A 10,250-nucleotide genomic window follows, 5' to 3' on the forward strand; every position below is an offset into this window, starting at 1 on the left:
TCACTCCCATGTACTTTCCAAAACTCTGTATAGGGGTGTACTTCAATCCAGGTTCCCATCTACCTATCATCCTTACACTTACATAGTACCCTTCAATTTAGCAACCTGGTGTGCAGATACTAAGAGTGGGCATTAGAGCAACCTAAGTTGTGACACTTCCCAGGAACTCTGGTTTAGGGATCCCATGTATTGAACTCTCACACACGTCCTCTTTGAAGGATAGATAGCACCTTCTCAATAGATTAGGAACCCTTTCTAGTTTCTAACTGCAAAACAACAAAAGGTGAATGGGCATTTTTCATTCAAAGTTACACATAAAGGACATACTAGTAACACCATACACTTAACATGGTGAGACTCCTCTCCTCTGCAAGTTTCTACATCTCCTTTTACACCCCTGAGTGATGTCACTATCCTGCCCCTGTAATTGGGAAAGATACAGACATCCTTAGCACCTGTTAAAGGTAGATCTTATTGGCTTTCTCCACCAAGTTCTTTAACTAAGGAGCGGATGGTGAGCTCACAGGGACTACTCTTGCAACATAGATTGGACACCTGAAATGTTACATGAAATAAGCTATATGGAATTATTTACAGTTATCTAGGGCCTTTTCTAAACATTAACTTGATAGCACCCTACTAACCCATCTGTGGGCAATAGTAATCCCACTAAGGGAGTTACAGATCTAATGGCAACCGAAGTAGATATCTTCTGTTAAAGGTACAGATGCGACAATCCCAGTTACATAGATGCATTCAGTATTTCTTGAACCTTCAAAAAAGCATATATTTTCTCACAATTTCCATTTATCCCCCCCCCCCCCCAAAAAAAGAATTAGATACAGGATATCTTAGCAATAATTCATTACTGACCCAGGTAGACATGGTTCTTACTGATGCCAGGAAGCGTTGTCACGAGGGGGAGGATGAGGGCAGCGCATTTTTCCTTCATTTGGCACTCAGTGCATTTTTCCTCATCCTCCCCCTCGGGAGAACACTTCCTACAATCATTTCGTGATGAGAGCACCCTTCATCCAGGAATCCACAAGCACAAGGCTGTGAGTACTCTATTTTTTGCAATATTATGGGCTTTCATGTTTATACTGTATACTATTGGTCTAGCTCCAGGGGTCAGTTTTGTCAGTGAATCAAGGGGTCTGGACCCCCACTCACATGGGAATCCCAGACATCCCCAACATATCAACTTTATAACATACCCTTACATGGGAGCATTAATGACCGTTCGCTAATCAGTACTCACATTTATCTACCGGATACAGCAACAAATGTTTTTTATTTCTATATAAGCCAAACTTTTGAAAACATCCGAACATTTTATTGTTTATTATTATGGATGCATTTTCATATCCTAGAGCCCTGGTCTATGAGGTCCACCTCTGTGTTTTCCTCTTACTGATGCCAAGCTGGAATTTTCTAGAGGGGATAGAAAATGGTTTAAAACAAAGATCTTTGAAGCATCCAGGTTTTAGCAATAGGAACAATAAGAACAGAATAGATCCATTAATGAAGAGATTCATAATGGCAGTCTGCCAGTTCGATCCTGATACAAATAACCATTTCTTCTGTGGTATCTAGCTAGAGTATTAAAAGCATTATGTAACATCCTTTTTGAGCCATTGCAAGAGGTTTCATAGAGACTATGACCTCTGAAGACAATATTTAGTGGCCTTATCATCAACCAGAAGGGTAGGAGAAAGGCAAGCTCTATTCTATATGAGGTTGTTTTTTCTTTTGTTTCTGATTCAATCAAAATGAAGCTGAGAAAAAATTGCATTTGTTGGGTTTAGTGTGCTGTATTAGAATGTATACAACGTATGAATGTATACAACAGTAGAATTTAGGAAGACAAACCAGCTCTGTATTCCTTTTTCTGGAGTTAAGAAAGGACAGAAAGCTTCAAGAATCCCTATTGCAAAATGGATAAAGGAAGGGATCTTACTGGCATACAAAGCATCTGGAGGGGAACCCTTATTTTATATTAAAACCTATTTGACTACTGGCGCAATTCCGGCATCCTGGGCAAAATTGTCTCAGGTGTCATCACAGGACATTTCCAGAGCAGCAACATGGTTCCGCATATATACTGTACGTTTATTATGTATGTAACTGTATGCATGTATATCTGTATTTAAATAGTGCCATAAATGTACATAGCACTTCACAGCATAATTAAAATATTTTTTTTCTTTTAGCCAACTACGGCAGTGCAGAGTTTTCCATAATGTTTTAACTTTTCACCCACTATTTTAGTCTTGTGCAGTACAATATGATGAGTATCTTGTTCTTGGGGAGTGTTGTGAGTAATTATCTTGACAGGAAGCATGACAAGGCACTGAGGAAAACCGGGAGGAACAAGTCTTAAGGAAGAAAAGAGAGGTCAAAGTTGAAATTGGTCCGGTCCCACACAGGAGGAAGGAGCTCAGTTATTAACTCTTCATGTGCACTGCTGTGTTCATGCAAAAAAAATGATCATTTTGGTAAGTCATATTCCCCTTTTATTATTTTTGTAGCCTGCAGCTACGAGGACTGATATGCAGGGTAAAGGCAAATTCCTAGTAGGGTGTTACACTGACAATCTTGTCAACTCGTACAATGCTATCCTCTCTTGATCTCTATGTCCCTTCTTGGGACCTGACAGAACTGTTCAACCAACTCAAAGACTTGGCTAAATTCCCAAACTTGCTTCCTCCGCACTTGCACTCACTCTTCTGAATTCCTATGGAGGAAATACTTGCTTATTTTCTGCACTATAAATTTCTCCTCTCTTGATTTAACTCTGCTCTCTCTAAGGCTAAACAACACTACTACTCCTCACTCAACAGTACTCGCAAATTGAATCCACGCTATCTTTTCATGGTATTTTACTTCCTCCTCCGACCACTTCACATCTGTCCTTCACTTTACCAGGGAGGTTCCAGGCGGTTCCCCTCTCCCCCCGCCTTGTACCCACATGTAACGTACAAATAAAGACAGGAAACGGGAACTGGAGGTAAAATGGCCGCAGCTATTTATTTATACAGGAAACCTAAGAGGGGTAAATGCACTCCCTGCCAGAGTGCTCCTTTGACAGGAGGGGGAGGGGACGGTATGCCGGGCTTCGAACCGCTGACCTCGTGTCCCCTACGCAAGCGGGCTCTCTAGGCCATGGATAACTGACCTTGCCCTCTCGTACTCCCCCCGGGCTCAAACGGCCCAGCTCCCAGTCTGGCAAGAACAAGCACCTACCCCCCAAGAGCCGCCGCGACAAAGGCAAAACTGGTCAATGACCCCTCTTGCTCGGAACCTCATTCCTTTCACTCAGCACAGTATCAGCAGTTCCTGCTGTAACAGAACAAAGAAACATTAACACGGCATACAATGCATATGTCCACATTCCTGGGAATACCCTGCCCTGCTCAACCTTCTGCTGCCGTTCATTACATGATTGAAAACACTACCTAAGGGGATGGGTAGGCGGGAAGCGTCTGGCAGGCAGCAAAAGAGGACGTGCTGCCCGCCAGCCTGGCCTTAAGTAGGCCTCCTGGAAACTCCTCCCCTGGGGAGGGAGGTGTGGGGGCGGGCCAGCGAGGGGAAGGCTAGACCCCCCTGGTCATGAAGCCCCCCCGCCTATGGCTAGGGAGGCCGCTTGACCAGGGAGGTTCCAGGCGGTTCCCCTCTCCCCCCGCCTTGTACCCACATGTAACATACAAATAAAGACAGGAAACGGGAACTGGAGGTAAAATGGCCGCGGCTATTTATTTATACAGAAAACCTAAGAGGGGTAAATGCACTCCCTGCCAGAGTGCTCCTTTGACAGGAGGGGGAGGGGACGGTCAGCCGGCCCTCGAACCACTGACCTCGTGTCCCCTACGAGAGCGGGCTCTCGAGGTCATGGATAATTGACCTTGCCCACTCGTACTCCCCCCGGGCTCAAACAGCCCAGCTCCTAGTCTGGCAAGAACAAGCACCTACCCCCCAAGAGCCGCCAACCCTGCCAGAACCCTCTCCAGGCCCTCCCGCAACCTTAAAATAAATCCATCCCGCCTGACATGCCTAGCAGCGGGACCCATGCTCACCAACCCGGTCTGTCCTTACCATACCACCTAGGGATGCCAATCGCGCCCGGAGCAGCAGTTACTCAACTTGTCATGCTTCTTAAAGATGCCCTGAGAATCTCTTTTCCCCCTGCGCCATCTATCACCAGGTCCCGGACTGCACTGCCTCCGGAGCCGCAGGCCGCCACTGCCCAGTGCTATCTGGGATTTCTCCCCCTGCTTGCTCTTTGCCCGCTGTGCATTGCGAACTGCCCAATCCCACTGCGAAGCTAACCAACCTGCCAACGCGCTTATCCTGTCTCACAGCCGGCCCTTTTTTACTGCTGCAGGCATCTTACCCGCCCTTAGTGCCCCTGGAGAAGCGACCCTGGCGGTGGACTGGGCCACGCCTCTTCCCTTGCTCGCTCCGTGTCGAACCCTGCAAACCGTGACGCCTTGCCATATAGCCCTGATGCCGCCCTACACGTGACCCCTTACCAGATACGCCGTATGCCATACATTCCACGGCATGTCCCCATCAACCGCCCGCAGGGGCTGCCCCACCACCTGTGCAGCACGTGATGCTGCCGGGTGGGGGAGCTACCGTGCCCATGACCCCGGCCGTGGCTGAAGAATTGAAAGACACCGGGGTCAGGCTGATGGCTGTTGGTACTGGGGTGGGATCTACAGTGCCCATGACCCCGGCCGTGGTTAAAGTTGGATAAAGAGACACTGGGGTCAGGCTGGAGGCTGTCGGAATGGGATCTGGTGCCACCGTCTCCCCCACCAAAATGCCCCACATGTTGCCGCAACTAACGCTGCGCCTGCCTCCCATGCTCTTGTCGTCATCCCTGCACCGAAGGAGACTAACGCCTGAGGTTCCAAAGCGTTCAGCATGCCTATCAATGCTGCCGTGAAAATTGCCTTCCCTGCTGCTCCATACGCTGTCCCGCCACCTGATTTCTGCCGCCAACCAAATTCTTAAACGTGCTTACCCCGATGTGCAACCGCCCCCTCTTTACCGCCGCAGGTTCCTTACCAGTCCTTGGTGTCCTGGGGCAGCCACATAGTCGCACCACGCCGGGTTCCTTGCCTGCCGTCCGGAATGCACCCGCTTTCCGCGGCTGCTACGTCCCTCGATTAAAGAATTGGCGCCGCCCGCGGTTGCGGGTGGCCGTCCTGGTCGTCTCAACCCTGCCGGTTCTGCAGGCGATCTCCTTACAGCGACACCGCCCACGTCGGCAGCGGGCGGCCGTTGGCGTGCTGTGACACCCTGTCCCGCGTCACAGTGGCCGGAGGCCTCCCCCTCACCGCTGGGGCCCGACCTCAGCGCCGAACCGCCTTGTCCTGCATCCCAGTGGCCATAGGCCTCACCATCGCAGCTGGGGCCAACATACCCACCGTGATGAGGCTGCCATCCTGCGCGTGGCTCCTGACTCCCGCGTGGTCCTTAACCTGCGTCCCAGTGGCCGTATTCACTGCTAGGACCCGACCTACCCACAGTGACGCCCTGCCTAGCGGCCCATGGCTGAAGGCTGCCGCCCTGCGTCCCAGCGGCCGTAGGCCTCCTCTTTACAACTAGGGCCCGACCTACCCACCGTGACGCCCTGCCTTGTGACCTGTGGACGAAGGCTGCCGCCCTGCACGCGGCTCCTAGCTCCCGCCTCACGCATTGTGCTGCCGCACCCTACGCTGCGACGCCTCCTTCCCATGGGGAGCGACCCTGGCGCCTAACGCGTGACCTGTGGGGAAGCCACCACAGCCTTGCCTGCCAGCATGCGCTTGCCTGCTTGAAACAATGCACGCAGCCGCCGGTCCAACCACGCCTCGTTATGTTTTCGCCTCGGCTTGCAGAAGGCTAAACTGCTTGGCTATCGATGCCCTGCTGCCGCGGAAGATACCCACTGAACTGCGCGTGCCTAGGCCCTTAACTATCCAACTACGGTGTGATGTGTGCTTGCCGAGACTGGTCTAAATGGCGCGCTAAGCTAGGGCAACTATACTGACCACTAGAGCCGCCATAAATCCAAGAGGGGAAAACAATAATCACCGCTGAAATAAGCCATGCAACCATCATCGGAGCGCTGTCCTGTTCCTTGCTTGAAGATCACACCTTTGCGGTTCTGCTTGGGCCTTCGCTAACAAGAACATTCAAGCGCACCCTTAAACCGGCCTTCCCCGTCACCATACCTGGCCAAGTGACCATAACATTGGTGCACCAACGCAGGTTGCCCAGTTCCCCATTAGGGACTCAATTGCCTGACCAGGCGAATAAGGTAGGTTTGCCAGTCCTCATCGGTACTGCTTCCACCAATTTGCCACCGAACGGGGGTCACCTTTCACCATATCATGGGATGAAGTAGTGCCTTTGATTGATTCAAAGTGTCTTGAGGTGTGTACCCAGTCCTGTGAGCCACCAGCACCTCACACCATCTGTGCTGTTTAACCTTGCTCTCAAGGCAGCACCACACGTCAGTCAATTGAAAACCGCTTAACCGGAAGAACATTAACACAACAGAATCTACTATCAAAACCGCATCCACTATTAGACAGCTCAAATATCAAAACGGTCGCATTAACCGAACTCCTGAAGAACTATTCAAAGGAAATGCAGTGCAAATTGCTGCCAAACACATTTTAAAGAGCACGTCACCTGGCTGAACAGAGATAGACAAGATCAGCTCAAATCAATAACCTTCCTCTACGCTGCGTTCAACCAATTCGCCACCAGCATGTGGCACAACTATAATCGTACCCCTGTCCCCATTGCCCCTACAGCGCTATGCAATTCCCTTATTCATTATAACATTTACTTGTCTAGAACCCGACAGGCTTTAAGAGTTTATTGAACCCAGACCAACAGCTTGGCTCATAACAATGGTGAAGGGAAGCTGCCGGCCATTAGCGGGCACACCGTGACCCCCACATTGGCCACACTGAGCCCCTCGCCCTCTTTCCCCGCCCATGCTTCCCGTGCACGCTCACCAGCCCCTACAGGCTGCGGGCCTCCTCCTTTCGCTCGATGGGGGGGGGGGGAAGAGCCCCAAATCCGCCACAGCGGAGCCGCGTACCACTGGACTTTGCCCGCTCCCATTCCCCCGGCTCGCGCAGGCACCATAAAACGTGGGACAGAGAGGAAACGCTGAGACCACCAAGTGGAAGCCCCAAATGGCGACGGCCCCCGCAAAGTGCCGGGGTGCGTATCCTCCTAGCAACACTCCCAGCGGTCATCGTGCTTCTGTGCTGTGTAACATTGTTCTCACAGCAACACAACATCCGCTTAAGCAGACCATATAAAAACCCAATCTACTATAAACGGCCTAACTATTAAAACAGCTTACCTATTAACACTGATCAATATTACGCACGGTTCAACATACCCTATATACATCTACCCGAGCATGGTTCAACATACCCTATATACATCTACCCGTGCCATGTTCAATATACCCTATATACATCTACCCGTGCCCATTCACATGTATACGCCCCCATGTGCCCCTTCACATGTATACGCCCACATGTGCCCATACCCATGTATACGCCTACACACCTGAATACAACCCCCCGTGCCCATGCACATGTCTACATGCCCAAGCACATCCCCACGTGCCCATGCACATGTCTACATCCCCACGTGCCCGTACGCACCCGCACGTGCCCGTATACACGCGCGCCTGCCCCTACGCATCTACTTGTGCAGATACACACACGCACACCACGTGTGCCTGCACGCCTCTATGTGTGCCCAGACACACACTCACACCTCTACGTGTGCCCATACACACGCGCCTCTACGTGTGCCCATACACACGCCTCTACATGTGCCCATACCCACGTGCGCCTCCGCATGTACCGCGCATCTACGTGTGCCCGTACATGCGCGCCTCTACGTGTGCCCATACACACGCGCCTCTACGTGTGCCCATATACACGCATCTACATGTGCCCATACCCACGTGCGCCTCCGCATGTACCGCGCATCTACGTGTGCCCGTACATGCGCGCCTCTACGTGTGCCCATACACACGCGCGCCCCCAAGTGTGCCCATACACACGCGCGCCTCCAAGTGTGCCCATACACACGCGCGCCTCCAAGTGTGCCCATACAAACGCGTGCCTCTAAGTGTGCCCATACACACGCACACATCTAAGTGTGCCCATACACACACACGCACACATCTAATTGTGCCCATACACACATATACATCCACAAGTGCCTAGATACATCCCCATGTGCCTTCACATATATCCATCTACATGTGCCCATACACCTATCCATCCACACTTGCGCATCCGCACGCGCCCATCCAAAAGAGTTATTTGGGGAATTCAGATGAAAGTAACCAAGCATAAATGCTAAACATTGTGATTCCCATTAACAAGTAATTATCATCTAATATTTACTACAGTATATTTATATAGCTTATAATGTCACAAGATAAAGAGCTCTATTGACATCATATAATTCCCACTACAGCATGAGACCATAAGGGGGGGGGACGTGTTGGGGGGACAGGCTCCCCCGCCTGCCAGACCCCGCTCCCCCATATGGAAAGCTTGTGCCAGCCTTTCTGCCCCGACTTCACCATCCCCCAGCGCGGGCGAGCAACTGCCACACACGCACAGGACACATCCAGAAGGAAGCGGCCGCCGGGAGCAGAGTCTGGCACCCATTTGCCATCGCCCCGAGCACATCAGCGTGTCCCCCGCGCCGAAACTTGAACTGCAGAACGGGGCAGACCGTGAAGCGCCAACCTTGGCCGCCCTCTCCCTTCGGGCCTACCCCCGGGCCCAGGGCCGCAACCACTAAGAGCGGCTGCACTAGCACATAATGCATATATATATATATCCATCTACGTATACATGCCTATATACACATATATGTACACGTGTAAACCCACTAACACCTGTCTGTTTGCGCATCCTAACCATATATATATACACACACATATACATACAAATATATCCACCTACGTATACATGCCCATATACACACATATATACACGTGTAAACCCACAAACACCAATGTCTGTTTGCGCATCCTAACTATATATATATATATATATATATATATATATATATATATATATATATATATATATATATATATATATATATATATATATATATATATATATATATAATCAAAAAATAAATAGATGATACCGTTCTGTGGCTAACGAAATGCTTTTATTTGTGCGAGCTTTCGAGATACACTGATCTCTTCTTCCGGCGATGTTACAATGAATGAAGCAAGGATTACTTAAAAACAGTGTCTCTTGGAATGTTATCTGTGCTGGTCCTTCCCCCGGTGTGGATTCCAAGAGACACTGTTTTTAAGTAATCCTTGCTTCATTCATTGTAACATCGCCGGAAGAAGAGATCAGTGTATCTCGAAAGCTCGCACAAATAAAAGCATTTCGTTAGCCACAGAACGGTATCACCTATTCATTCAGTGTTCACCGAGAGAGGTCCCTCCAGGGAGCAGTGCTTTGAAAGTCCTTTGGATAGTGGTAAAACGGCCATGGAACACACACAAGAGCCAAAATCTGACTGCAAGCATAGGGTGACCACCCGTCCCCCTTTTGCCGGTACAGTCCCGTTTTTTCGGGAGCTGTACCGATTTTCTGTGTGTACCGGAAATGTCCCGGATTTTCCTCAATGTGTCCCCATTTTTATTTTTTTTGTCGCCGGCGGTGCGCGAGTAAGCTGCGGTGCGCTGTGCGCTGTGCGCGAGTCTGCGGCGGCGGCGCGGAGGAGGAGACTGCAGCAGCCCGGCTGGTAAGTATTTTTTTTTTTTTTAATGCCAACCCCCCCACCTGGCAGTTTCCTACCTTGTTGGCCAATCCCCAGCGTCCCGGCATTAAGCCCCGCCCCCCGGCATTAAGCCCCGCCCCCGGCATCATCCTTCACCAAGGACAGGCATGCGGAATGGATGGAAGGAAGGGTGCCTGGGGGCGGGGCTTCCGCTTCCTGCGGCAGAGCACACGTGGTGTGTGTGTATCTGCCCGCGGCTCCTGGCTCTTCTGCGCGGTGTCTCCCCCCCTCTGCCCGCCCGGGGGGATAGGAGGTGGGTTTTTGATCCTTTGCCTCCTGTCCTGGCGCTCCCTTCCCCCCCCCCCCCCTGTCCCCTTGGTTCGGGAGATGGGAGCGGGGGCTGGCAGTGGTGGCTGTGCGGTGTTCCCCCATTCTGCCCCGGGAGCCCGTGGCTG

The sequence above is a fragment of the Ascaphus truei genome, chromosome 1 (genome assembly GCF_040206685.1).
Source record: "Ascaphus truei isolate aAscTru1 chromosome 1, aAscTru1.hap1, whole genome shotgun sequence".
Lineage (NCBI taxonomy): Eukaryota > Metazoa > Chordata > Amphibia > Anura > Ascaphidae > Ascaphus > Ascaphus truei.